Source organism: Schistocerca gregaria, chromosome 3 (genome assembly GCF_023897955.1).
Source record: "Schistocerca gregaria isolate iqSchGreg1 chromosome 3, iqSchGreg1.2, whole genome shotgun sequence".
Lineage (NCBI taxonomy): Eukaryota > Metazoa > Arthropoda > Insecta > Orthoptera > Acrididae > Schistocerca > Schistocerca gregaria.
In genome coordinates this window covers 136,048,970-136,076,522 of record NC_064922.1, presented here as the reverse complement: position 1 = coordinate 136,076,522, position 27,553 = coordinate 136,048,970, and positions in this window count along the sequence as shown.

Here is a 27,553-nt window from a genome sequence, read left to right as displayed (position 1 = left end):
TTTTGGATCTTTTGCATATTATGTACTGCTCATCTTTCCCTATAGGTTACATCTATTTTTCTGAAAATTTCAAACATATTGAGCTACCTTAAATTAGCAAACTCTTTTTCTAGGTCAACAGATCCTATGTTTTGATTTTTCTTACATGTTGGCAATATCAGAACAACCTGTCTACTGCCTTTCACTTTCTTAAAGCCGAACTAACCGATATCTAACACATCCACTATTTTGTTTTCCACTCGACTTTATTGTGATACCTCCGAGATTCATAGCGCCAGCAGCCCAGAGTGAAGGGAAAGTCGGACCCGAAACCATGAGCACCCGAGACGCAGACATTGGAGGCATTCTGCAACCACACAAGGGGTAGACCGCAGGATACCTTCGCCTCGCTTAAGAATAGACACCTTAGGCTGGCTGGCTCTGAGCACTATGGGACTCAACTTGTGAGGTCATCAGTCCCCTAGAACTTAGAACTACTTAACCATAACTAACCTAAGTACATCACACACATCCATGCCCGAGGCAGGATTCGATCCTGCGACCGTAGCGGTCGCGCGGTTCCAGACTATAGCGCCTAGAACCGCTCGGCCACCTGGCCGATGGACACCTTAGGAAGAGCCTGGCGTACCATGTGACACGCGCAGATAACTGTGGACGCCTGCTGGCACTGGAAGCATCGTAGACACAAAACGCCAAGAATTTGCCCAGGGAGGCGTGTAAAACTAAAGATGTAAGAAACAAGTCAGCCTGCTTAAAAACGTTTTCTACACAATAAGAACGTTGTTTGTAAATGACAAACACCAGTAGATTCTTAGATCAAGTACAAAAATGAGACTGTCCAGGCCTCATGGGGAGACAGCCGTTGCATCAGCAATTTGAATGCAAGAGCCCTGAAGCAGTTACCTAACTTTCGTATCTTCAGAGCTGTGTGGACGACATCCGTCCTAAAGCAGTCATACCATCGCACAGTTGATAAAATGATAGATATCGAAATAGACGACAAAGGGATAGAGAAACAATTAAAATCGCTCAAAAGAGGAAAGGCCGCTGGTCCTGATGGGATACCAGTTCGATTTTACACAGAGTACGCGAAGGAACTTGCCCTCCTTCTTGCAGCGGTGTACCGTAGGTCTCTAGAAGAGCGAAGCGTTTCAAAGGATTGGAAAAGGGCACAGGTCATCCCCGTTTTCAAGAAGGGACGTCGAACAGATGTGCAGAACTATAGACCTATATCTCTAACGTCGATCAGTTGTAGAATTTTGGAACACGTATTATGTACGAGTATAATGACTTTTTTGGAGACTAGAAATCTACTCTGTAGGAATCAGCATGGGTTTCGAAAAAGACGGTCGTGTGAAACCCAGCTCACGCTATTCGTTTACGAGACTCAGAGGGCCTTAGACACGGGTTCACAGGTAGATGCCGTGTTTCTTGACTTCCGCAAGGCGTTTGACACAGTTCCCCACAGTCGTTTAATGAAGAAAGTAAGAGCATACGGACTATCAGATCAATTGTGTGATTGGATTGAGGAGTTCCTAGATAACAGAACGCAGCATGTCATTCTCAATGGAGAGAAGTCTTCCGAAGGAAGAGTGATTTCAGGTGTGCCGCAGGGGAGTGTCATAGGACTGTTGCTATTCACAATATACATAAATGACCTGGTGGATGACATCGGAAGTTCACTGAGGCTTTTTGCAGATGATGCTATGGTGTATCGAGAGGTTGCAACAATGGAAAATTGTACTGAAATGCAGGAGGATCTGCAGCGAATTGACGCATGGTGCACGGAATGGCAATTGAATCTCAATGTAGCGAAGTGTAATGTGATGCGAATACATAGAAAGATAGGTCCCTTATCATTTAGCTACAAAATAGCAGGGCAGCAACTGGAAGCAGTTAATTCCATAAATTATCTGGGAGTACGCATTAGGAGTGATTTAAAATGGAATGATCATATAAAGTTGATCGTCGGTAAAGCAGATGCCAGACTGAGATTCATTGGAAGAATCCTAAGGAAATGCAATCCGACAACAAAGGAAGTAGGTTACAGTACGCTTGTTCGCCCAATGCTTGAATACTGCTCAGCAGTGTGGGATCCGCACCAGGTAGGGTTGATAGAAGAGATAGAGAAGATCTAACGGAGAGCAGCGCGCTTCGTTACAGGATCATTTAGTAATTGCGAAAGCGTTACGGAGATGATAGATAAACTCCAGTGGAAGACTCTGCACGAGAGACGCTCAGTAGCTCGGTACGGGCTTTTGTTAAAGTTTCGAGAGCATACCTTCACCGAAGAGTCAAGCAGTATATTGCTCCCTCCTACGTATATCTCGCGAAGAGACCATGAGGATAAAATCAGAGAGATTAGAGCCCACACAGAAGCATACCGACAATCCTTCTTTCCACGTACAATACGAGACTGGAATAGAAGGGAGAACCGATAGAGGTACTCAGGGTACCCTCCGCCACACACCGTCAGGTGGCTTGCGGAGTACGGATGTAGATGTAGATGTAGATGTAGATATCAAGCGCAACGTCAGAACTGTCCCTTTGTAGTCCTTGGTTTTCCGAAAGCGAAACCGATCGTCACCTGATCACTCAGGAGAAAAAAAATGTATGCGCAGATTTCTGCATCTACACTTGCATCTACATGCGTACTGCGCAAGCCACCGTACGGTGCCTGGCTGAGGGTACCTTGTATCACTACTGGGCATTTCCAGTCCACTCGCAAACACAGTGAGGGAAAAACGACTATCTATATGCCTCCGTATAAGCCCTAATTTCTCGCAGCTTATCTTCGTGGCCCCTACGCGAAATGTTATGTTGGCGGCAGTAGAATGCTTCTGCAGACAGCTTCAAATGCCGATTCTCAATATTTTATCAGTAGTGTTCCTTAAAAAGAAGGACGCCTTGTCACCAGGGACCGTTTGAGTTCCCGAAGCATGTCGGTGTTGTTCGAACCTACCGGTAAGATATCTGGTAGCCCTCCTCAGAATTGCCTCGACATTTTCCTTAATACCCGACATGTTGCGGATCCCAAGAGCTCGAACAGTACCCAAGAACAGTTCGCTCTAGTGTCCTATATGCGGTCTCCTTCACAGATGAACCAGACCTTCCTATAATTCTCCCAATAAACCGAAGTCGACCATTCATCTTCCCTAACACAATCTTCACATTCTCGTTCCATTTCATGTTCCTTTACAGCGTTACACCCAGATATTTAAGGGGGGTAGGACGTCAAACTGGTCGACTTGGAGCAGGAGAGGCATCACAGGACATTTTAATTTCCAGTGTCTACACTTTTACAAGTAAAGTCATAAGACTTTGTCAGCATCACCAGGAAGGATTCAGGATTCGCACTCATTTCAGTAGAAGTTCGAAAACATAAAAAAAATAATTTTTTTACGTGTGAAATTCATCATTTTTTCGCTTACTTATGGCTGCCTTTGTTGCTATAGGTACACTTCATAAGTCAGAGAGATTCTTCGATGAATTTTGCACAGCATACATACCACCCTTACAGGTATATGATACTCAAGAATTTCTTTAATTTATGAAAAAACGAATTAGCTGTTATATTTTAAACTTCATGTTTAGAAAAAGCACAAATTTTATAGTTAATTACCTCAATTTTTATCACAGTTGTAATAGATGTGGGAAACTCTGGAGTTTCATACACCTTTAAGTATGGTTTGAATGCTGTGCAAAATTCATCGAAGAATCTCTCTTACTTATGAAGAAAAGTGTAACACAGCAACAAATGCTGCCATTAGTAATTGAAAAAAAGATAAAATTTTACATGTAAAGAAAATTATTTCGATATGTTTTCGAACTTTCACTGCTATTAGTGTGAATTCTGAATCCTTCCTGTTAATACTGACGAAGTTTTATTAAGTATGAACAGTGGAAATTAAAATGTCCTGTGGTGTCTCTCCTGCTCCAAGTCGGCCCGTTTAACGTCCTACCTCCCCTCCCCCCCTAAAAGGACGTGACTGTGTGAATTAGCACACTGCCAATTCCGTATCCGAAAATTATGGGTTTGATTTTCCTACTCACCTGCATTATCGTACATTTTTCTACATTTAGAGCTGGCTGTCATTCATCACACCAACGAGAAATTTTGTCTAAGTCATCTTGCATCCTCCTACAGTCACGTACACCACAGCATTGTCAGCAAACGGCTGCAGATTGCTGCCCACTCTGTCCAGCAGATCTGTTATCTGTGCCGGCCGCGGTGGTCTAGCGGTTCTAGGCGCGCAGTCCGGAACCGCGCGACTGCTACGGTCGCAGGTTCGAATCCTGCCACGGGCATGGATGTGTGTGATGTCCTTAGGTTAGTTAGGTTTAAGTAGTTCTAAGTTCTAGGGGACTGATGACCAAAGAAGTTAAGTCCCATAGTGCTCAGAGCCATCTATTATCTGTACAGAAAATCATAGTAGTCCTATCACATTTCCCTGGGGCGCTCCTGACAAACACTCGCCGTCGAGAACAGTGTACTGTGATTTACAGAACAGATAATAGTGATAGGTTGCGACCGGGCTTTGTGGCGCGCGACACTTCTACCTTTCCCCCACCCCTGCGCCTATTTCCGTCTGGCGGGCCCCCTGGGGGGCCTTATAATGACCAGTGCTGTGCCGTGCTCCACTGTGCGGTGTGCAGGTAAGCAAGTCCCGCGGCGCGGGGGCGGCTGCGTCCCGTGACGTGGGCCGCCGCTGTGACGCCACATTGACGTCACCGGCCCACGGCGGGCCAGTCGCGCCGGGGTTCGACCCCACGCGGCGTCAGTCCGTTTCCGAACCCTAAGCAGAGTCCGCGGGAAAACGTGACGAGCCCGAGCGCTCGCAGTGTCTCGCATCGCGCCTTCGGCCGCGGGCATCGGCAGTGAAGTCGACCCGTCCCGTCAGCCTCCTGGTCGCGCGCCGCGGTTTGCACAGTAGCCAGCTAGCGCGACGAGTTGCTCGGTGAATTATCTCGCTGTGTCGTACGGGACCTACAGACCGAGTGAATATCTCCAGTAGCAATCGGTGAGGGTTTACAGAAGTGCCAAGTGAAGTAACACATTAATATCCTGTGTGTGTGCTGTGCTTTAGCGACTGTTAGTGCCAAGTGCGGAATACCAAGTTCACTACAGCTCACAATGAAACCTCTTTTTTGATAATTATATTACTTTGTAGCAATCAACTTCTGCAGCTCAGCTTTTCCTAGTGCCTTTTTGAGCCAAAAAACTCAAACACTGCTTATCTCTAAGACTATTCATATCTGTTTTATGTTGCCCGCTTCATTTCTCGTTAATTTTGAATTTTACTACCTCTATTATTTAGTTGCTTTCACTAAGCTTTTGAACCAAAATTTTACCTGCAAAAATAGTTATTAAGAGGCCGTTATCTGTCAAAAAGTGAGCTAGAAATTTTTCTTCTTCGCAAGATTTGTTTCCTCCTTTATGTCCACCGGAACTTCTTCGACGGATACCATATTTGCGCAGTGGGCTCCATTAATCCCCTCCACTGCACACTTCGTCGCTTTTAAGACCTTCCAGACACTTTCAGCGCCTGCACCGGTGGGTTTAAGGTGAGCATCTTCACAATTTTTTTCCCTTCCTTTACATGCTGACGACATGATTATTAATACCTCTCATCGATCTGTAAAAACATATTCCACTTTTTCAGCATCCTTGCAGCGTGTATTTCCTTTTGTAGCTATAGTAGATAATTTCCAAGAATTGTCTCCATGTTCTGTTTCATTTATTCCAGCTATGTAATATATTTTTCTATCCTTTGATTTGCTTACTTTTAAGATATTGATTTTAAGAAGTTGTAATTTTTAATTACATTTTTCCGTAGTTGCAAATTTCATTAACAAGTCATTTTCGCACACAACCGTCATACCTCCGTCACTTGCTGTGGATGAGAAAACAATTATCCTTAACTGTGGAGCTTCACAGTTTTTAAATAAATTCCCTTAAACATATTTCCTAAAAGAAACAACCTTGGCTAGTTTTTTTTTAATTTTTAGGAGTTCGTTGTCGCCCATAAATTTCTGACCTCACACTTTCACTGTCGTACTTATTCAATTTTTACTCATCAGTTTGCCTATCAAACTGTGCCTGTTTCTAGGTCTTGAATAAATGCTTTCATTCAATATTTCTAAACGTATTTTCTAAGTTAATAAAGACTAATTTCGTATCTCTCTTTTTGTCTAGTCTTCTCCACAGCGAGCTCTTGGATAAACACACTAGCTTCTCTTATCCTGGGCTGCTCGCTGCCTTCTAACTGGAAGCGTCCAGTTTATATCCACATTTCTTATGTTCGGCTCTTTTATTGAAAATGCGAGTATATTGCATGTGGCAACAAAATCCACTGCACCTCTGAGATCCCCAGTACAAAATCCACTTCGCAACAGGATTGTTTCTCATCTCGTTAAAAAATATTTATTGTATTTTCAAACGCCTGTAACATTGACTGCAGTCAAATTCCCAAATGACAAACGTGTGTAAACACAGCAATTTCAAATACACATCTCTCGAGTAGCATTGAATCAACTCTTTTTTCAGTCCTCTGTTTTTTTCCTTTCTTCTTGTTTTCTGTTTTGTGTAATCTTTCTACTACTGCCTACCTACGATAACGGAACCCCATGCTATACTTATTTACGTCTTCTAATGTTTATTTCCTCCTACACATTTTTTCGTATATTGCTGCCTTCAGTACAAACTCTTGAATGCCTATCAGATACCTTCAGTAAAATACTCATTATCCTCGTATGGATTTTGCATACGCCTACTGCTCTCCTCTTCCTCCTAGTTCTTTATATATTAAAAGGCACAGTTCATTTCATCATACGAAGAGACGGGTTATTTTTGGAGCGTCAGTCACGAAGGTTTCCATCTGATTATATAGCATACCACAAGTAGAGATGGAAATTGGCACGTAGCTCTAGCTTGTCCTACATACGTCCTTCCAATATCTCAAATTTCTCTCATCAGTTCAAGCGTTTAAATTAAATACTTTTTTACTGGCTTTGGCATCGATTCAGTGTCGCTTTGTAAGCGCTTTTGTCACAAACTAGGTCTATGTGCCGAAAGTGAAAGAAAGAATGCGGGGAAATTTAGGCAAATATCGAAAACGCCGAAAACTTTTCTCGTCAAGTGGCTCCTTCTGTTTCTAAATGGAAGAGCGAATTACGTATAGTATAACCATGAAGAAACAATTTTAATAAATTTGCGACTCATTTATCCGACAATGGTACTGAGCTTTGCCGGAGGGTCTAGTCAAAAATCAGTTTAAATAAACCACTAACTCATGCTGAAAAGTAACACGGATTTGTAATAAATGTAAAATGAAATAATCAGACGTTAAAGTATAGAAGATGGGTTATCGATATAAAAAATCGGGAGTAATATAAAAGGGAATAATGAGTAGCCACACGCCAAAACCTGGAATAAGCGTGATATAAACAGAAGCCGAATTCTGACATCCAAAAGGCAATGTTTTTGACAGAGACGAGGGAAAGGAGTCATCTTAAATACATGGGGGCTGATGAAGAAGGCTTTCATGGACAAAAGACGTTTGCAGATGTCAAATCTGGAAATTTCCGTAAATTCGTTGTATTAAAATGTAACATGGGCCAAGGAAAACTGGAGAACAGTAAACTACAAGTAATTGAGAATTTGTGCTTCAGAAGGAAATTAAAAATAAAGTACGAAGTTTGACGACCAAATGTGTGAGTGAGTAGAGGAGACTCGACAAATTAAAGACTTACAAAAATATTACAATATATAAACCAGTTTCTCCAGGTCTTCATTGTAATAATAAACACGAAGATAAATATATTAGTGAATGATAGGTATATGGAGGTCCATATTCTACTATAAAAATGAACCAAACATTTACAAGGAGGAAACGTCTTCACTGCTTGTCTCAAGGACAGTATTATATTTACCAAATACGACATATATGCTCGATCACGTTATCATAGAATCATAGAATAAACGACTCTACCGTTGAATAATCTTCCAGGTGCATTACTGGTACTCCAGTAGTTAACAGTACGATGGGGCACAATGCCCCTCCAACTTACATTCCTTTGCAAGTGCAGATATTGAAGTTATGAAGTGTAGTCTAAGTAAAATCAAAAGAAGACTTGAAATGATTTATTACAGTTTTCCTTCAACAGTGGATGAATTAATAGAATAGTCTGGACAACATGTGCAGTGTACTATCATTACTAAAAGAAAAGTTGTGCTGCCGAAATGGAAGACAAGCTATCGCAAGGCGTGGCAACCATGGATAAAAAACAAACAGGATACTATACTGAAAGAATTAAAAGCGAAATTGAACAAAAAAACCTCGCTGAGTTCTTGCCAAATTGACCAGCATTCTGTCTACCGAAAGAAGCGATTTCATTGTTGTATGATTCATTCAGTCTTCCGGTCTCGTCCATACATTGTCCTTTTTCAGATTCTATACGTCGTAGACGGTATCTGTGAGCGATACTAAAGGCGGCTAATGTATAGCTGAAACTCGAAAAGTTTCCTATCACATTAGAAATACCATTGTGTTTAAAATAAAACGAACTGTATCTTTGCTAAACATCAATAGATTTAAATGAAGACGGTATACGGGGAAATGTTAAGATGTAAGACTGCGATATATCACCATATGACGACCAGCATAACCCCGTGACAATTTACTACGTAAGCAAATATTCGAGTTGTACCGTAAGTTAAACCTAAACATGATTTTTAAGGCTAATGAACAAACATGAATTCGACAGTAACTAATCAGTCAATGTTTTCAGGAAAAGTGAGATTGCCGTTAGTCAAGTAATTTCTACTCATCAGTCTGTTTTCGAAGAAAACAGTATTGTCTTAGGCAGTTTCACATTCCAAACTTATGTTAACTGGAGACAACCAAGGTATGCCGCTTCTCAGAAAACTCTCCGAGACGTCATCGTTTGATACAAACGTAGTTTCAGTAGATCGACAAAATTCCGCGTTACACACCGAATACAGGAGATTAAAAAGATTATTTTATTTAGTTACTGTTATGCCCAGTAGACGATACACTGAATAAAAAAAGACCAGATGTGGGCATATTGGCATTCTGGTGGTTTCGTACAAACATAATTATGTATACAGACAGTTCGTCCGTCTCGAGAACGGTTTATCTCGATGATATTTTTCTGATATCAAGATTGAAATTACAAGACATTGATCCTGGGAATTCCAAGAGTTTTGAGATTGCTTTAATTTGAAGTCTGCAGTCGGATAAGAAATGTGAAAAAGATATTTTATCGTGTCATGTTATCACAAATTAACAATTTACGGATTTTTTTCCTTTACTTGTACTGTGAAACCTTGCTTCCTGCGAAATTCCATGACTGTAGATCAGCGGGAAGTGCCCTACAGGTTTTCATAAGTGAGTTTCTCAGTGTCAAAGTATGTAAAATAAATTGGGATATGTTTTGATTGTTGACCTTAGAAGCTAACTTTTTTTGGATCACCAAAACACCATAGACCTTCAAACGTGACATAAATTTCAACTTCACACGCCTAACCGTTCCTGAGAAAAAGCATCTTCATAAAAGAATGTTGAGAGAGACAGTCTGATAAACGACGAAAAGAAATTTCATGTCGCATTATTAAAAATTCACAACATGGGATTTTTTTTCTTTTATTTGTGCTAGGGAACCTTTCTTCATGCGAAATGTCATGTCTAGGCCAACAGGAAGTACCCTATAAGTGTTGATGAGTGAATTTGTGAGTTTCAAAATATATGACATAAATGGCCTTATCTTTTTATTGCATTGAGTTACAAGTTTACATTCGTTACACCGCTAAGAAAACATACATAAATATCAATTTGATACGGCTACTCAGTGAAAAAGGCCTCTTAGCAGACGGAGGGCAAACGGACTGTTGGATAAGAAATGCCTAAAAATTTTTCGTGTGATTCAATTAGAAATTAACTTTGTGTTTTACTCGCACTGTGAAACCTTACTTCCTGCAAAGTCCTTCTTTCTAGGTCAAAGGGAAGTATCCCACAGGTTTCGACGAGTGAGTTTTCGGGTACCAAATATGACACAAATGGCCTCATTTTTTAACTGCATTGACTTAGAAGCTTACGTTTTAAACATCGTCAAGGCCCCATAGATCTTTTACGTGACTTAAAATACAACTTGATACGCCTATCCTTTCCTGAGAAAAATGCGTCCTAACAGACGGACAACAGACAGTCGGATAAAGACAAGAAATATATTTTGTGCGTGATATAGTTACAAATTAACAATTTAGGCAATTTTCCTTTTACTTGTAGTGTGAAATTTTGCTTCTTGCATAATTTCATGAGAGTAGGTCAGCGGGAAGCACCCTGTAGATTTTCATGAGTGAATTTGTATCAAAATGTTAGACGTAAATTGCTTTACCTTAGAAACTAACGTTTATTACACCGCCCAGGGACTAAGACCTTAGTATGTGACATAAATTTCAGTCTGATAGGTTTACTCGTTCGTTAGAAAAAGGATTTTGTTGAGACAGACGGAGAACCAAGTGATCCTACTCGTATAAGGGTTCCTTTTTCACCAAGTGAGATAAATAACCCAAAAATGAACTTTTCGGCATACTTAGTGTGTGTAATTTTTATGTGATTATTATTTTCATATTCACAATACATTATTTTAATTTTTGGGCATTTAGGACAACACCTAGTTTCGCAATACCTTCTGCAGGATGCCCTTACAAAAAATACTAACAATAAGTTCAGTATCTACTTGCTTTCATTGCATCCCAGGACTGTACTTATGACAGGAATAGCCACAACTTTCACTTTCCGTGTACGACTAGTCTTTATCCCCCGATCCTTGTACTTCTATTATTCATGAGCTGCTTTTTAGTTTATGTTTGTAAAATGACAGAAAATTACGTCAGTTACTAGGCCCGACTACATGTATGTCTTCAATATAACAACGTCGGGATATCAGGTGTTGTGGTTAGATCTCTATCCGTTGGTCATAAAAGTTAGTGCTGTGCCCATGTGTTGTTGCTACTGCAGATGTCTGGTAGTACCATCCGGAGTGATGGAGATATCGGGTTCTCAAAGGACCCAGCATGTATAATCGTATCAGTGAAGATCCGACCACACGTCGTGATTTCTCTAAATATTGTCATTCTTCCTTATTTTTGCTATTATGTTTATTTGTGGTCTTAGTCAAGTCTGCTCCAGGTTACTTCCTGCTTCCTGAGGAGTAGGCCTGGTGAATTTTAAGATATGGGCCCTTCGAAGAATACTATACCTTGTATTTCGTTGTCTTCACTGTAACCTGGCATTCCAGACAGAACGCTCGTCGGTATACCTTGGTGCATGACGACAGAGTGAGAATATTTTACATTCCGCATTAATTAACCTTTACGTTCATATTCTGGTGCGGGGCAACCCTAACTTTCTACCGACAAACTTTCGAAGGTCGCCACGAAATTTTTTTTAGTATTTCAATGTACGGAGCTCGTGGGTTTCGATTGATCTCTAGACTGTAATTCCATTTATTTTGATTCCTTACCCCTATTTATCTTTGTATCTTATCTATACTTCACAGAAAATATCTCCACAACGGCGCACATCCCAAAGTCATACACCTGTCTCTTGTTCGGAAACAGAGTTATTCAATTTAGTCACGGTTCCCGCTGTTGACAACACTAATGTTAACGTCACGCTTTGCCTTCAAGTCTGCATTCGGTACGGCTCGGTCCTGCCTCATTTGTTACCGGCAGTATTAGTTGTACTTTGACAGTGAGAGGCAGCATCGTTCACGGATGAAGGTGTGGCCGTTAAAACCTCGTCAGACTAACGTCACACACGGCTAGAGAGATGAACTGCGCTGTACTTATCTCACCATTTTTGGAGGATTCTTCTCCTATTTTCATACCAACGCTCTCAAGAAGGAAACCCTGAAAAATTCCGAAAAGAATACTCGTTAACTCTTTATTTTTCTTTACATTCTATTTCAGGAGTGATGGGAGAGAACTTGTGGGACTTTGTACTTTAGATCCAAATCTTGCAGCAGGCTGGGTGTGAGGCGGACAGATTCCTAACTGGGAGTTATGTCATTTTAGTTATGTGGTACTTCTTGTGATATCGACATTGAAACCAGCATTCCTTTCTATGTGTTTCAGATGTGGAAAAGACAGCACGTCGAGTGTGATGCAACGATGAAATGCAAAGGAAATCCTCAATCAACCCACGACAGTTGTAAGTACTTCTCACTTTGTCTATTTTTTATATTATATTCGACTTATGAACAGAAAAAGATCTTGTATACATTACCTCAAAATACAGACAGTCAACAACGATTAATGGGATCGTACTTTGTTTTTCACTAGAGTAAACGTAGTGTCCCTTCCTACAAAGAAAATGCGGGTTTGGCAAGAGGCCTGCAACCATGAAATGTCCACAGAGCCAGCATTAGATACACTACTGACCATTGCAATTGCTATACCACGAAGGTGACGTGCTACAGACGCGAAATTTAACCGACAGGAAGAAGATGCTGTGATATTCAAATGATTAGCTTTTCAGAGCATTCACGCAAGGTTGGCGCCATTGGCGACACCTACAATGTGTTGACATGAGAAAAGTTTCAAATCGATTTCTCATACACAAACGGCTGTTGACCGGCGTTGCCTGGTGAAGCGTTGTTGTGATGCCTGGTGTAAGGAGGAGAAATGCGTACCATCACGTTTCGACTGTGATAAAGGTCGTATTGTAGCCCATCGCGATTGCCGTTTAATATATCGCGACATTGCTGCTCGCGTTGGCCGAGATCCAATGACTGTTAGCAGAATATGGAATCGGTGGGTTCAGGAGGGTAATACGGTACGCCGTGCTGGATGCCAACGGCCTCGTATCACTAGCAGTCGAGATGACAGACATCTTATCCGCATGGCTGTAACGGATCGTGCAGCCATGTCTCGATCCCAGAGTCAACAGATGGGGACGTTTGCAAGACAACAACCATCTTCACGAACAGTTCGACGACCTTTGCAGCAGCATGGAGTATCAGCTCGGAGACCATGGCTGTGGTTACCCTTCACGCTGCATCAAAGACAGGAGCGCCTGCGATGGTGTACTCAACGGCGATCCTGGGTGCACGAATGGCAAAACTTCATTTTTTTGGATGAATCAAAATTTCTGTTTACATCTTCATGATGGTAGCATCCGTTTTTGGCGACGTCGCGGTGAACACACATTGGAAGCGTATATTCGTCATCGCCACACTGGCGCATCACCCTGCGTGATGGTATTGGGTACCACTGGTTACACGTCACGGTGAACTCTTGCTCGCACTGACGGCACTTTCAACAGTGGACGATACATTTCAGAGGTGTTACGACCAGTGGCTCTATCCTTCATTCGATCCCTGCGAAACCCTACATTTCAGCAGGACAATGCACGACCGCATGTAGCAGGTCCTGTACGGGCCTTTCTGGATACAGGAAATGTTCGACTGCTGCCCTGGCCAACACATTCTCCAGATCTCTCACAAATTGAAAACGTCTGGCCAATGGTGGCCGAGCAACTGGCTCGTCACAATGCAACAGTAACTACTCTTGATGAACTGTGGTATCGTGTTGAAGCTGCACGGGCAGCTGTACCTGTACACGCCATCCAAGCTCTGTTTGACTCAATGTCCAGGCGTATCAATGCCGTTATTACGGCCAGGGGTGATTGTTCTGAGTACTGATTTGTCAGGATTTATGCACCCAAATTTCGTGAAAATGTAATCACATGTCAGTTCTGGTATAACATATTTGTCCAATGAATACCCGTTTATCATCAGCATTTCTTCTTGATGCAGCAATTTTAATGGTCAGCAGTGTAGTTTAACCCACATCTGTCATATGGGCATCAAACGATGTCCGATCTTTCTCGCATACCAATATATCACTTCAGTGCAATTAGTAGATGGTCCGCTTCTTACGTATGAGGAACGATAAGTGCAGAAAAATTTCTACGAAATGGTGGAAACTTTAAATAAGTGGTGTAGCTGTTGGTCATCATAATTTGTGTAACCCTTTTCTGCAAACTTTCGTCGTTATCAACGGAACACGTTGACTTCTAAATTTATTATTCTTTCAATTCAAGATGGCCCGCCGACTACCACCTGCGATATATCACTTGTTTTCAGCTAAATCTCTGTCCGCAACGAAGCGATTCTAAGAAATCTGCTTTCACTCGGCAGCTCCGCATTAGTCCTTGCCCTGGAACCTGGAATATAAAGGTCCTGTTGGTCGCCTTCCTGAAAAAGCGTTAACAACAAGGAACTCAAGTTTCCAGAAGTGGCGATATTATAACTACCTCAAAACGCGCCCTGTACGGTTTACCTGCGTGTTGCTTCTAGAGAACGCGAAGTAAGTGGATTCAAAGGCTGTTCCGTGAAGGGCCGTGTCTCCACTTCCGGGACGCAACAGATGAGGTCAAGCGTGACAGCTCGATGTATCAGGTACGCCTGCCAGCTAGTCGGAAATGTATACATCGTCGGGTCTCTAAGGATCCACCCTTATGTGAATTAGATGACGCTGTGTGGCTTTTACTGGTAGGAGTAGACTAGTGAAGCAACTTAAATCACTTAATACACGCAAGTCTGGCCCAGAATGTATAACAATTAGGTTCCTTTCAGAGTATGCTAATGCAATAGCTCCATACGAAACAATCATATACAACCGTTCGCTCTACGAAAGGTCTGTACCCAAAGACTGGAAAGTTGCACAGGTCACACCAATATTCAAGAAAGGAAGTAGGCGTAGTCCACTAAATTACAGCCCATTGACATTAACGTTGATATGCAGCAGGATTTTGTGTTCGAACATTATGAATTACCTCGATGAAAACGGTCTATTGACGCACAGTCAACACGGATTTAGAAAACATCGTTCTTGTGAAACTCAACTAGCTCTTTACTTGCATGAAGTGTTGAGTGCTACTCACAAGCAGTTTCAAATTGATTCCGTATCTCTGGATTTCTGGAGAGCTTTGACACTGTATCACACAATCGGCTTGTAGTAAAATTGCGTCCTTATGGAATATCGTCTTAGTTATGTGACAGGATTTGTGATTTCTTGCCAGAGAGCTCACAGTTCGCAGTAATTGACGCAGAGTGTTCGAGTACGGCAAAGTGATTTCTGGCGTTCCCCAAGGTATAGGCCCTTTGCTGTTCCTATTCTATGTCAATCATTTTGGAGACAATTTCAGCTGCCGTCTTATGTTGTTTACAGACGTCGCTGCCGTTTATCGACTAGTACAGTCATCAGAAGATCAAAACAAATTGCTAGACGGTTTAGAAAGGATATGTGAATGGTGCGAAAATTGGCAATTGACGCTAACGAAAAGTTGAGGTCATCCACATGAGTGCTAAAAGGAACCCGTTAAACTTCGGTTACACTGTAAATCAGTCAAATCTAAAGGCCGTAAATTCAACTAAATATCTAGGATTTACAATTACGAGCAATTTAAACTGGAAGGAACACATGGAAAATGTTGTAGGGAAGGCTAACCAAAGACTGCGTTTTATTGGCCGGACATTTAGAAAATGTAACAGACCTACTAAGTAGACTGCCTACAGTACGCTTGTCCGTCCTCTTTTAGAATACTGCTGCACGGTGTGGGATTCTTACCAGACAGGATTGATGGAGTACACCGTAAAAGTTCAAATAAGGCCTGCACATTTTGTATTATTGCTAAATAGGGGAGAGAGTGTCACTGAAATGATACGGGATTTGGGATGGACATCACTAAAACAAAGGTGCTTTTCGTTGCGGAGCAATCTTCTCACGATATTACAATCGTCTACTTTCTCCTCCGAGTGCGAAAATATTTTCCTCACGGCAACCTATATAGGGAGAAACGATCACCATGATAAAATAAGGGAGATCAGAGCTCATACGGAGAGATACAGGTGTTCGTTCTTTGTTCGTACTATACGAGATTGTAATAATAGTGAATTGTGAAGTTAGTTCGATGAACCCTCTGCGAGACATTTAAATGTGATTTGCAGAGTATCCACATTGATGTAGATGTAGATGTAGTAGTAAAAGTGCACATTTTCGCTCCACAAAAGGCACAAAATTCTTTTACTTTTTAATTTCTGTATCATTTAAGGAAGTTAATCAGCTGCCAATATGTTGTTCAGATACATTTATTGAACATTTTTTTTTTCATTGGGGATGTTCTCAAAATACATAATCCTGTGTAAGAAGGAAACCAAATATAAGTTCATGATAACATATGTATGTAAAAGCTTGGGTTTTGAGATATTAATGAAACAACAATTAATGTGATGCTAGCGATACAAATGAACCTCCTCAAAAATCCATCATATCGTAGATGGAGATATAAGGTAGTGCACTTACTTTGGTCGTTAAGCAGTCTCCAATATTGCAATTTTGTTGTATGCTGACTGGATTTACATTCACTTACCATGTGAAAGAACACTACTTTATCATCGCTCACATCTTAACATCATCCAGGAACTGAATTGCGACGAATTTCTTCCTGTCTGTCCTTGTGGGAACTAGATGGGTAATGCTCGTTTCACAACAGTTTCCGCTAAGACAACGTTTTTTTGACGCCACTTGCAATATCGACAACCGCATGAACATCTATCAACTTTGTGACAAGGAAAAATATGAATGTCATTGCTGCTCGCTTCACTCGCAGTAATTTAAATTGTCCTCTTAGCTTCCTACCTAACCACACATTCGGAAACCACCACATATTCGTAAATAACAGCGAAATATTTTAAACGAGAAAGAATATGAATTTTATTGTTGCTCGTTTTAGTCGCAGCAGTTTAAGCTGTCCTCTTAGGTTCCTGCCTAACCACACACTCGTAAATCGCTAAATATCTGCATCTACATCCACATCTACACTCCGCAAGCCACCTGACGGTGTGTGGCGGAGGGTACCTTGAATAACTCTATCGGTTCTCCTTCTATTCCAGTCTCGTATTGTTCGTGGAAAGAAAGATTGTCGGTATGCTTCTGTGTGGGCTCTAATTGCTCTTATTTTATCCTCATGGTCTCTTCGCGAGATATACGTAGGAGGGAGCAATATACTGCTTGACTTCTCGGTGAAGGTATGTTCTCGAAACTTCAACAAAAGTCCGAACCGAGCTACTGAGCGTCTCTCTTGCAGAGTCATCCACTGGAGGTTATCTATCATCTCCGTAACGCTTTCGAGATTACCAAATGATCCTGTAACGAAGTGCGCTGCTCTCCGTTGGACCTTATCTATCTCTTCTATCAACCCTATCTGGTATGGATCCCACACCGGTGATCAGTATTCAAGCAGTGGGCGAGCAAGTGTACTGTAAACTACTTCCTTTGTTTTCCGACTGAATTTACTTAGGATTCTTCCAATGAATCTCAATCTGACATCTGCTTTACCGACGATTAATTTTATATGGTCATTCCATATTAGATCTCTCCTAATGTCTGCTCCCAGATAATTTATGGAATTAACTGCTTCCAATTGCTGACCTGCTACATTGTAGCTAAATGATAAAGGATCTTTCTTTCTATGTATTCGCAGCACATTACACTTGTCTACATTGAGATCCCGTTGCCATTCCCTGCACCACGCGTCAATTCGTTTGCAGATCCTCCTGCATTTCAGTACAATTTTCCATTGTTACAACCTCTCGAGATACTACAGCATCATCCGCAAAACGCCTCAGTGAACTTCTGATGTTATCCACAAGGTCATTTAAATATATTGTGAATAGCAACAGTCCTACGACACTCCTCTGCAGCACACCTGAAATCACTCTTACTTCGGAAGACTTCTCTCCATTGAGAATGACATGCAGACATAATTACTTCATCTTTCGTTCCCAAATAAAAAGGATTGTAAATAATATTGAGTGATGCAAAACATACTTGTACTACTTTCATAATAAAGTTCCATAATGTTTTAACAACGCTAACATGAACATGAATATTTGCATATGGTAGTTAGTGTGAGAGTCTTTAGTGTGAGAGTCATCTGGTAGTGAGATTATCTCTGTCCACCGTTTCCGCATGAAGATGCAAACAGAGACGGTAGTGAGCTACTTGTATCTGGTGTCTGTCTGAGTCCACATCGCCCACCATGCAGAATGTTAGATCAAGTATCACGCTTTGTTGGTTTTGTTGTTTCCAATCGGTTGTTGATCAGTTAATGTCTATCCACCCACATTTTTCTACAATTTTTAAAGTGAAACAAACAGAGAGGCGTTGCATGTGTGTTAACGTGGGTGTGATAAAGATCACAATATGTAACTCAGAGAACACCCATTTGCACTGACAGTACTGTAATGACTGTTGTTCTAGCAAAGCAATATAGGCGCTATGTGCAATTTTTGTAAAACTATTTTTGTCGACTTGTATCCAGTTTATTATTTCTGGTCACGTGACCTAGACTCCAAGTCTCCAAGGTGGACTTTTCTCAGTCGCTAATTTTCTTTGCAAATGTAACGTGTCTGACATTGATTTCGTCATAATTCAGGCGAGTATAGCACAAATATGGTTAGTAACAACATATGAATCGTCTAAAATAATTGCAAGTGTAATCCACGTACTGTTTACACGTTGCAGGATATTTATTTCGTCACCAGGAATATATTTTAACAACAAACATTTTTGAGCTGAGATAACGTCTTATGACCCAACTCAAGGCAGAAGTAAGCAACAACGGACGGTTCGTGTCTACGATCTAGCTGGCTGCGTGGCAGGCATATTTTTTCACATGACACGTATCGCCTTTGCCATACTAGTCGTTTCTTGTGATATCTCTTACAACATTTTACAGTAAGTCCCCTGGGATAAAGAGGAATCTCTATTGAGCACGCTCTATAATTTTCTCATAATCGTTTTACTACCTACTGAAACTTTATTTTTTTTCTAGAACTATTCTTTTCAGTGTATTACGCAGAACATGAAATTGCTTTACTACTGTAAAATAACGCACCTTATCATTATTCACTGTTTCAGTAGCTTTTTCCATCGCAGTAGGGTTCCTTGTTTGTTGCTCTGCCTTCTGGCATCTCGATGTCCTAGTGTCTGAAAGAGTATCAACCGGCTGCAGCAGTCCATTTTCAACCGGTTCTTTTTTTTGTGTTACGTCAAATACCCACCCCCATGAACCATGGCCCTTGCCGTTGGTGGGGAGGCTCGCGTGCCTCAGCGATACAGATGGCCGTACCGTAGGTGCAACCACAACGGAGGGGTATCTGTTGAGAGGCCAGACAAACGTGTGGTTCCTGAAGAGGGGCAGCAGCCTTTTCAGTAGTTGCAGGGGCAACAGTCTGGATGATTGACTGATCTGGCCTTGCAACATTAACCAAAACAGCCTTGCTGTGCTGGTACTGCGAACGGCTGAAAGCAAGGGGAAACTACAGCCGTAATTTTTCCCGAGGACATGCAGCTTTACTGTATGATTAAATGATGATGGCATCCTCTTGGGTAAAATATTCCGGAGGTAAAATAGTCCCCCATTCGGATCTCCGGGCGGGGACTACTCAGGAGGATGTCGTTATCAGGAGAAAGAAAACTGGCGTTCTACGGATCGGAGCGTGGAATGTCAGATCCCTTAATCGGACAGGTAAGTTAGAAAATTTAAAAAGGGAAATGGATAGGTTAAAGTTAGATATAGTGGGAATTAGTGAAGTTCGGTGGCAGGAGGAACAAGACTTCTGGTCAGGTGACTACAGGGTTATAAACACAAAATCAAATAGGGGTAATGCAGGAGTAGGTTTAATAATGAGTAGGAAAATAGGAATGCGGGTAAGCTACTACAAACAGCATAGTGAACGCATTATTGTGGCCAAGATAGATACGAAGCCCACACCTACTACAGAAGTACAAGTTTATATGCCAACTAGCTCTGCAGATGATGAAGAAATTGAAGAAATGTACGATTAAATAAAAGAAATTATTCAGATAGTGAACGGAGACGAAAATTTAATAGTAATGGGTGACTGGAATTCGAGTGTAGGAAAAGGGAGAGAAGGGAACATAGTAGGTGAATATGGATTGGGGCTAAGAAATGAAAGAGGAAGCCGCCTAGTAGAATTTTGCACAGAGCACAACTTAATCATAGCTAACACTTGGTTTAAGAATCATGAAAGAAGGTTGTATACGTGGAAGAACCCTGGAGATACTAAAAGGTATCAGATAGATTATATAATGGTAAGACAGAGATTTAGGAACCAGGTTTTAAGTTGTAAGACATTTCTAGGGGTAGATGTGGACTCTGACCACAATCTATTGATTATGACCTGTAGATTAAAACTGAAGAAACTGCAAAAATGTGGGAAATTAAGGAGATGGGACCTGGATAAACTAAAAGAACCAGAGGTTGTACAGAGTTTCAGGGAGAGCATAAGGGGACAATTGACAGGAATAGGGGAAAGAAATACAGTAGAAGAAGAATGGGTAGCTCTGAGGGATGAAGTAGTGAAGGCAGCAGAGGATAAAGTAGGTACAAAGACGACGGCTGCTAGAAATCCTTGGGTAACAGAAGAAATATTGAATTTAATTGATGAAAGGAGAAAATATAAAAATGCAGTAAATGAAGCAGGCAAAAAGGAATACAAACGTCTCAAAAATGAGATCGACAGGAAGTGCAAAATGGCTAAACAGGGATGGCTAGAGGACAAATGTAAGGATGTAGAAGCTTATCTCACTAGGGGTAAGATAGATACTGCCTACAGGAAAATTAAAGAGACCTTTGGAGACAAGAGAACCATGTGTATGAATATCAAGAGCTCAGATGGCAGCCCAGTTCTAAGCAAAGAAGGGAAGGCAGAAAGGTGGAAGGAGTATATAGAAGGTTTATACAAGGGCGATGTACTTGAGGACAATATTATGGAAATGGAAGAGGATGTAGATGAAGACGAAATGGGAGATACGATACTGCGTGAAGAGTTTGACAGAGCACTGAAAGACCTGAGTCGAAACAAGGCCCCGGGAGTAGACAACATTCCATTAGAACTACTGACGGCCTTGGGAGAACCAGTCCTGACAAAACTCTACCAGCTGGTGAGCAAGATGTATGAGACAGGCGAAATACCCTCAGACTTCAAGAAGAATATAATAATTCCAATCCCAAAGAAAGCAGGTGCTGACAGATGTGAAAATTACCGAACTGTCAGTTTAATAAGCCACGGCTGCAAAATACTAACGCGAATTCTTTACAGACGAATGGAAAAACTGGTAGATGCAGACCTCGGGGAGGATCAGTTTGGATTCCGTCGAAATGTTGGAACACGTGAGGCAATACTGACCTTACGACTTATCTTAGAAGAAAGATTAAGAAAAGGCATACCTACGTTTCTAGCATTTGTAGACTTAGAGAAAGCTTTTGACAATGTTGACTGGAATACTATTTTTCAAATTCTAAAGGTGGCAGGGGTAAAATACAGGGAGCGAAAGGCTATTTATAATTTGTACAAAAACCAGATGGCAGTCATAAGAGTCGAGGGGCATGAAAGGGAAGCAGTGGTTGGGAAAGGAGTGAGACAGGGTTGTAGCCTCTCCCCGATGTTATTCAATCTGTATATTGAGCATATTAAAATTCATGGAGACGAAGTAAAAACTTTGAGGTTCGCCGATGACATTGTAATTCTGTCAGAGACGGCAAAGGACTTGGAAGAGAAGTTGAACGGAATGGACAGTGTCTTGAAAGGAGGATATAAGATGAACATTAACGAAAGCAAAACGAGGATAATGGAAGGAAGTCAAATTAAATCGTGTGATGCTGAGGGAATTAGATTAGGAAATGAGACACTTAAAGTAGTAAAGGAGTTTTGCTATTTAGGAAGTAAAATAACTGATGATGGTCGAAGTAGAGAGGATATAAAATGTAGACTGGCAATGGCAAGGAAAGCGTTTCTGAAGAAGAGAAATTTGTTAACATCGAATATAGATTTATGTATCAGGAAGTCGTTTCTGAAAGTATTTGTTTGGAGTGTAGCCATGTATGGAAGTGAAACATGGACGATAAATAGTTTGGACAGGAAGAGAATAGAAGCTTTCGAAATGTGGTGCTACAGAAAAATACTGAAGATAAGGTGGATAGATCACGTAACTAATGAGGAGGTATTGAATAGGATTGGGGAGAAGAGAAGTTTGTGGCACAACTTGACTAGAATAAGGGATCGGTTGGTAGGACATGTTTTGAGGCATCAAGGGATCACAAATTTAGCATTTGAGGGCAGCGTGGAGGGTAAAAATCGTAGAGGGAAACCGAGAGATGAGTACTCTAAGCAGATTCAGAAGGATGTAGGTTGCTGTAGGTACTGGGAGATGAAGCAGCTTGCACAGGATAGAGTAGCATGGAGAGCTGCATCAAACCAGTCTCAGTACTGAAGACAACAACAACAACGTCAAATACAACAGAATAGATATAGTTTTAAATAACATTAATTAATTACTTCAAAAAAGTCGCAAAGGGATGGAATAACGGATGATAGCTTTGCATGTAAAAGTACTTAGAAATCACTGTGTAGTATTATGTGTGAAAAATGAAAGTATTTAATTCTTATTAAAAACTAATCAATGAGTAATGTGCCCACTTCTCCTAACGGATTCGACGCCATGTCAGCGTTAATGGTCAAAACTGGCGCTGAGCACTTCTGAGGTCATCAGTCCTCTATAACGTAAAACTACTTAAACCTAACTAACCTAAGGACATCACACACATCGATTCCCGAGGCAGGATTCGAACCTACGACCGTAGCGGGTGCGCGGTTCCAGACTGTAGCGCCTAGAACCGCTCGGCCACAACGGCCGGCCATGCGTTAGTGGCCCACCTACATCAATCTGGGCTCCAAGCGTAGTGATTTCATTCGAAGGTCGAAAGTGTAATCTTTGAGTATAAGGATATTTTTTTCCCGCTGAGGTCTTTCTCTGACCAGACGTCCGCCTGTTCCTTTACGAACTCCACGGACGCAGATGTTGCACAATCCCTACTTTACATTAAATTAGAGCATCGCAGCCAGTAGGGCCATCCCGTAGTTGGTTGAGCACAAGCAATACATTCGTCTTGAAACTTAACCTCTATGATTGAACCGAGGAGTTTGAGATACCTTGGCTGAGCTCAGGACATACATTCCTCTTGAAACTTACCGTCTCTGACTGAACGAGGGCTTTGAGATACCTTGGTCATCAATTGGAGAGTGGACAAATACCTACCACAACGGACGTTTCGTGTCTACGATCTAGCTGGCTGCGTGGCAGGCATATTTTTTCACATGACACGTATCGCGTTTGCCATACTAGGCGTTTCTTGTGATATCTCTTACAATATTTTACAGTAAGTCCCCTGGGATAAAGAGGAATCATGTGGAGAATGCGTTATAATTTTTAGACCGTTTGAGAAGCACAAGACGATACCTGGAACCAGAACCACAGCCTGCAGGTTCGAATGACCTAAATCTTCTCCAATACTATCTCTAGGGAACTGCCACAAGAATCAGTTTATGCAATGGTAATTTCAAGTGCAGAGGCTTTATAACGGTAGCATAGGAGCCATTGAAAACATATAAGAAAATATGCAAATCTTGATGTCTTTCAAAACGTGCAACATTTCATGCTGCGATTTGTCCATGCATATGCAGAGGAGATTCTGGACATGTGCTATGACACCGTTTAACTACAACTGCAGTTATGAGATGTAAAATTGTTACTGGAATTCTTGTATAATTAACTAACTGCATTACTTTTTTATGTTTATTCTGCGGTATAAAAACTGTCTATTAACGTTTATGGTCCCGTAAATGTCATTTTTCCTTGTTATTCGCGTAACAGTTTTAATTTTGTACGATATAATCTGACTAGAAAGGACATTTCAGGGAAAGCTTCTGGACACGTGGAATTTTTTTGCGCTAAATTCCATAGTAGTAGTGTTAAAGTGTGCCTTGATCTACCTTCTATACTTTACTGAGTATGCCAATAATGTGCTCTGTTTTACTTGCGTTTTGGACGACAACTCTGGTTTAGTGCGTCAATCTTTACATGATAACCTCATGGTAGATTTTCATTGCAGTAATTTTTCGAGAAAAATGATTAAATCAAATAAGAAACCCACAATTCGGCTTTTTTTGTTGTAACTTAATGCTGGTCACTTTCCTTCTTGTCACCAACATCTAATGTTCAAAATTCATATCGATTGCACAATTTTGATCAATGGTGTTAACACTCCATCGAACGTTGAAGTAACTTCTGTACTTGTTTCATAATTTTTCTCGGTTCTGTCTTGCATCCTCAACATCATGTGCCAGGTGCTAATTTTATCAGTTCTTCACAAGCACATTCATACCCAACTCTATTCTCTCAGTGCTACCAACCGAGTCACACTGACTGCCATACTGTGATTACATGAACAGCACGCCAGACCTGACGACAACAAAACACGTGCCTTTGACGTGATCGTCAGAGGAGTGCAGTACTCTTTTGAAGAATTCCTATTCTTTACAGTACTTTTATAATCAAGCAGCTAAAACAAACGGGCACTACGTTCAGGTAAAAATTCTGATATTGATTTACATATTAACTATTTTGACCATCTTTGGATTAACAAGCATGTGAGATGACATCGGAGGTGTCCAATGATATTGTCCCCCTACATCGCAAATAATACTTCTTTCTCTCACCAGAGCTTTGAATGATTTCAATATATCCTTAGTGGCTCCCTATCTTGAGCAAATGTTTTCATAACTACATACCTATTACAACCATCGTATCCCATGCTCCATTTACTTTATTCCATTCTTTGTCTGTTCCCATTATTTTTACTAACCGATTCCTGGTTTTGAAATTTAAAAGTCTTCAGGACATCCTACCAGCGTAAGAATTCTAAATCACAAATATATTCAAACCACTTAAAAACAATTGTACCATGTGATGAATGTAAGCTCGTAGTGGATTTACACATAGCGCTCACACTTCAATAAAATTTACATTTTTAAAAAAATTTATCAACTGTATACAGCTACGTAAACACCACCACTCATTTATATTTCTTAATTTACAGCTTCGTCTTCATTACATAGAATAGGGATAATTGGAAATTTATGTTAAGATCTTATGGGACCAAACTGCTGAGGTCATCGGTCCCTAAGTTTACACACTACTTAATTTAACTACGATAAGGACAACACACACACCCTTACCCGAGGGAGGACTCGAACCTGCGACGGGGGGAACAGCGCGAACCGTGACAGTACGCCCCAGATCACGCGGCTACCCCGCGCGACATAGAATAGGGGCCACAACGTGTATTGTAAGAGTTATTATATTAAAGTCATTGTAAAATATTTGTCGATCGCCATGGTACTTAAACAAGCAACCATTATGTTTAATAGAGTGCTCACTTAAATATTCTTGACCTCTGAATTTTGCGTTGCTGTTCTACGATAAACTTTAATATATTTCACACTTCGTCTTCGTAGTTATTTTAAAGTGAAAATTAATTTTTTTTATTATCGTCGCAGTAGTAGATTACACCGTACTTTGAAAAATTCATTATTCATAAAATAGTTCTTGTCGATCTGTTTCGCAGACTGAAAATAACTAAAAATATAGCTGTTTTGGTAATTTTTTGCTTTGCCAACAATATAAATACTTCTTTCAATATACTCAACTGATGGAACTTTCATTAAAAAAAATTGAAAAAGGAATGTTGAAAAAATTTGTGACATCATTTCTGCAAAAGTTAGAAAAAATAGATAAATTAGAGAAACATTTGGCGTGCCTTTGAATGATACAGAAAATCATTTCCTTTTTTTTTTACATGGAAAAGTGAGTGAGTGCGACTAATGATGACGACGGCACATGTAAGGGAGACATTACTTATTGCACCAAACATATTCTCTTTCCTAATATCTGAATGTTTCTGCACTGATTTATTTTTGTAACTCAAATGTTACGAGAACACTTTTACATCTTCAGGACCAGAACATACAAAATATCTCAAGGGCACACAATAGCAGACTGCACAATGTGCATAATCCACCAGACGGATATCATCTAGTGCTCTTTAAAAATTGAACATTGGTTAAACATTAAACTATGAAATCTCAATGGCACCTCGTTTGCTGTACATGATTTCGAGCATCACTGAAAGGCATATAAAATGTTGCCGTAATCAATTTTCTTACTTGTAGAGAAATGATTTCAAATAATATTGTATCCCTTTTTCAACTCTTTTTTCACATTGTTCAGAAAGCAAGAAATACAATATGTTTAAATATTATTCGGCACCAGAGATAATTTTTTTCAGGTTATTCCACACTCTTGGGCGAACTTCACCTTTCTCAGCCCTCACACCATTCTCTGCCTTCAAACGTATTTCGTGTCTGGGCACACTTACGTACCTCAAATGATTCTTGAGACATTAGATACACGAATAGGCATAAGAAGATCCCTGACAGATATCTGCATTGTTTCCAGCTTTCAACTGTGAAGCGCTAACAGCTGCTGGAGAAAGAATATCTATAGAGCTGTGACAGTACTGACGCGATACTATAGAAACCTTTACAAAATCGATTCACCAGCTTCTTCTGTTGTTGAAAAGTCCTGAATTTCATACTTGGCTCCAAGCAAGACATTCATACCTGAATATCACACCAATGCACCTTTCTTGGGCCAAATACCAAAGCCTTGAAGAGAAGAAGTTTTAGACACTTCATTTACACAGATAGCGGTACCTGTCATCTACATCTACATGACTACTCTGCAATTCACATTTAAGTGCTTGGCAGAGGGTTCATCGAACCACAATCATACTATCTCTCTACTATTCCACTCCCGAACAGCGAGCGGGAAAAACGAACACCTAAACCTTTCTGTTCGAGCTCTGATTTCTCTTATTTTATTTTGATGATCATTCCTACCTATGTAGGTTGGGCTCAACAAAATATTTTCGCATTCGGAAGAGAAAGTTGGTGACTGAAATTTCGTAAAAAGGTCTCGCCGCGACGAAAAACGTCTATGCTGTAATGACTTCCATCCCAACTCGTGTATCATATCTGCCACACTCTCTCCCCTATAACGCGATAATACAAAACGAGCTGCCCTTCTTTGCACCCTCTCGATGTCCTCCGTCAATCCCACCTGGTAAGGATCCCACACCGCGCAGCAATATTCTAACAGAGGACGAACGAGTGTAGTGTAAGCTGTCTCTTTAGTGGACTTGTTGCATCTTCTAAGTGTCCTGCCAATGAAACGCAACCTTTGGCTCGCCTTCCCGACAATATTATCTATGTGGTCCTTCCAACTGAAGTTGTTTGTAATTTTAACACCCAGGTACTTAGTTGAATTGACAGCCTTGAGAATTGTACTATTTATCGAGTAATCGAATTCCAACGGATTTCTTTTGGAACTCATGTGGATCATCTCACACTTTTCGTTATTTAGCGTCAACTGCCACCTGACACACCATACAGCAATCTTTTCTAAATCGCTTTGCAGCTGATACTGGTCTTCGGATGACCTTACTAGACGGTAAATTACAGCATCATCTGCGAACAA